This window comes from Bison bison, unplaced genomic scaffold (assembly GCF_000754665.1).
Source record: "Bison bison bison isolate TAMUID 2011002044 unplaced genomic scaffold, Bison_UMD1.0 scf7180017864371, whole genome shotgun sequence".
NCBI classification, from domain to species: Eukaryota; Metazoa; Chordata; class Mammalia; order Artiodactyla; family Bovidae; genus Bison; species Bison bison.
In genome coordinates this window covers 7165261-7169026 of record NW_011494943.1, presented here as the reverse complement: position 1 = coordinate 7169026, position 3766 = coordinate 7165261, and positions in this window count along the sequence as shown.

Below are 3766 nucleotides of genomic sequence, written 5' to 3'. Positions count from 1 at the left end.
CAGATGGTGAGTGCAGCCATGAAATTAAAAGACGCTTACTCCTTGGAAGGAAAGTTATGACCAACCTAGATAGCATATTCAAAAGCAGAGACATTACTTTGCCAACAAAGGTCCGTCTAGTCAAGGCTATGGTTTTTCCAGTGGTCATGTAGGGATGTGAAAGTCAGACTGTGAAGAAAGCTGAGCGCTGAAGAATTGATGCTTTTGAACTGTGGTGTTGGAGAAGACTTGAGAGTCCCTTGGACTGCAAGGAGATCCAACCAATCCATTTTGAAGGAGATCAGCCCTGGGATTTCTTTGGAAGGAATGATGCTAAAGCTGAAATTCCAATACTTTGGTCACCTCATGAGAAGAGTTGACTCATTGGAAAAGACTCTGATGCTGGGAGGGATTGGGGGCGGGAGGAGAAGGGGATGACAGAGGATGAGATGGCCGGATGGCATCACCAACTCGATGGACAGGAATTTGGGTGAACTCCGGGAGTTGGTGATGGACAGGGAGGCCTGGCATGCTGCAATTCATGGGGTTACAAAGAGTCGGACACAACTGAGTGACTGAACTGAAGACAGTGTGTAAAAAAAAATTTTTTTTCTAATTTATTTCAATGCCATTCTCCCATATCATCCCACCCTCTCCCTCTCCCACAGAGTCCAAAAGACTGTTCTATACATCAGTGTCTCTTTTGTTGTCTCATATACAGGGTTATTGTTACCATCTTTCTAAATTCCATACATATGCGTTAGTATACTGTATTGGTGTTTTTCTTTCTGGCTTACAAAAAAATTAAAAATAGAACAATCAGATGATCCAGCCCTCCCACTTTGGGATTATTCCAAATAACTGAAATCCAGATCTCAAAGGGATATTAGCATTCCGATGTTTATTGCAACACTGTTCACAATAGCCAAGATGTAGGAAAACCCACGGAGAAGGCAATGGTACCCCACTCCAGTTCTCTTGCCTGGAAAATCCCATGGACGGAGGAGCCTGGTGGGCTGCAGTCCATGAGGTCGTGAAGAGTCAGACATGACTGAGTGACTTCCCTTTCACTTTTCACTTTCATGCATTGGAGAAGGAAATGGCAACCCACTCCAGTTCTTGCCTGGAGAATCCCAGGGATGGGGGAATCTGGTGGGCTTCTGTCTATGGGGTCGCACAGAGTCGGACATGACTGAAGCAGCAGCAGCAGCAGGAAAACCCAAATGTCCGCCAACAGATGAATGGATGGGACTTCCCTGATGGTCCAGTGATCAAGAATCCATGTTCTAATTCAGGGGACATGGGTTTGATCCCTGGTTGGGGAACTAAGATCCCATATACCACAGGGCAAGTAAGCCCACATACCATGACTAGAGAAGCCTGCGTACTGCAATGAAGAACCAGCACAACCAAAAACAACAGCAGAAAATCAAATCCTCCCAAAAATGTTAGATTATACAAGGAAAAAACAAAAACAGATGAATGGATAAAGAAGGTATCTCACACACACGGGAATACTATTCAGCCTTAACAAGAAGGAAATTCTGCAACATGCAACAGCACCAATTAACATTGAGGGCACTATGCTTAGTGAAATAAGCCAGTCACAGAAGGATAATCCCACTTGTACGAGGAATCTAAAGTAGTCAAATTCATAGAATCAAAGAATGGAATGGCGGTCACCAGGGGCTGGGGGAGGGGGAAACGGGGAGTTATTGATCAATGGGCAGAGTCTCAGGTCACCAACATGAAGAAGTCCTAGAGCTCTGCTGTACAACGTTGTCCAGTAACGTGTTACGCACATGAAAGTTTAAGAGGGTAGCTCTCATGCTAAGTGTTCTTCCCACAATAAAATTTTAAAAATTAAAAAATAGAAAGATCACTGTAATAGATGGTTCTGGAACCTCATGGGAGAGGGAAAGTGGGTAATAGCCGTGTGAAGAGAAACAAAAATAATCTTTGCAAACCTCCACCAGGATTCTGGTGCCCGAGGAGCCCTGCTCTGGCCCACCCTCCTCCTCTGCTGGGATGCATGGGGAACAGACAAGCAGAGGCGGTAATGAGGGTCTTGCCAGAGCCCCTAGAATCTCAGCCCTCTAGTGAACAGTCACCCAGTTTCAGCTCTGGTGAGGACCAGACCAGCAAAAATACTGCCCTCCTGCACGCCATCTGCACCCCTCACCCTAAGAGTTAAAAATGAGAAGACAAATGAATATTTTATTTTATTTTATGTTTTATTTTTGGCCGCGCCCTGGGGCACACAGGATCTTAGTTAAGCAATGAGGGATTCTTTACATACATATATTATGTATTTATTGGTTGTGCTGGGTCTCCATGGCTGCATGTGGGCTTTCTCTAATTGTGGGAGCAGGGGCTACTTTTCACTGTAGTGAATGGGCTTCTCATTGCGGTGGCTTCTCTTATTTCAGAGCACGGGTTCTGGGTGCAGAGTCTTCAATAGTTTTAGCTTGCGGGCTCTAGAGAGAGTGGTTGTGCTGTACAGGCTTACCTGTTCCACGGCATGTGGAATCCTCCCGGACCAGGGATCAAACCTGTGACCTCTGCATTCGCAGGCAGAGTCTTTATCCACTGAACTGCCAGGGAAGTCCCCAAATGCTTATTTTATGTTACTGTTTTCCCTCCCAACCTTTTCTCCCTTTCCTGGCCTGAGGAGCTGGTCTGAACAGAAGAAAAAGGTGGTTGAACATCCTTCTCCTTCCACCCTCTGCTGCTCTGAGACTCCCGAGGCAGGAGAAAGCGGGCGAAAAGCTCTGAAGCCTGTCTCAATCAGCTCTGGCTGCTATAACAAAATGCCAGAGACCAGGGAGTCCAAGATCATGGTGCCAACAGATTCGGTTCTTTGTGGAGACTCCCACAAGGGGAGAGAGAAAGTGAGACAGACACAGACAGAGAGCACTCTGGAAATCAAGGCGCTAATTCACCGTGAGAACCCCACCCTCATGACCTCATCTACAGCTGATTCCAGCCCAAAGGCCCCACCTCCTAATACCCTCGCCTTGGGGATTAGGGCTTAAGCATATGATTTGGGGGAACGCCAACGTTCAGCCTGGGCTTCCCTGATAACTCAGTTGGTAAAGACTCCGTCTGCAATGCAGGAGACCCCGGTTGATTCCTGGGTCCAGAAGATCCACTGGAGAAGCGATAGGCTACCTACTCCGGTATTCTGGCCTGGAGAATTCCAGGGACTGTATAGCCCAGGGGGTCGCAAAGAGTCGGACACAACTGAACGACTTTCTCTCAACCTGCAATCCGGGACAAAGTTTGTAGTCGTAGCTTCCAACCCTACTTGTATAATAACTTTGGGCAACTTACCCAACGCCTCTGAGCTTGTTTCCTCACGAGTATGACTGCATGGCACACAGTGTCTGCTCCTAAGGTTTTGGGGAGAAGTGACTCATATATGAAATGCCATGTGCAATGCCAGTAGTCCCACTCAGTACATGTTTCTCTTCATCTGTCCAGCGGTGGCAGAGAGGCTGTCTGTAAGCCGTTTTCCCCTCTTCCTTCTATACAAGAGGAATGCTCGATTTTTAGCCCATACCTGGTTATGCAGAGTATTTGTCCCCGCCACTCTAGCATTTAGGTGTGGCCATGTGACTAAGTTATGACCAATACGGTCCAAATAAAAGTCTCCCCAGCAGCTCCAGGCATACTCCCCAGGACCCCTTTCTCCTTCCATCCATCCCCCATCCTTTTGCTGGAATCCCACCCACTGGCCTGGGTCAGACAGTGAGGACCACACCCTAGAAGGGGGGCATGGTGAACT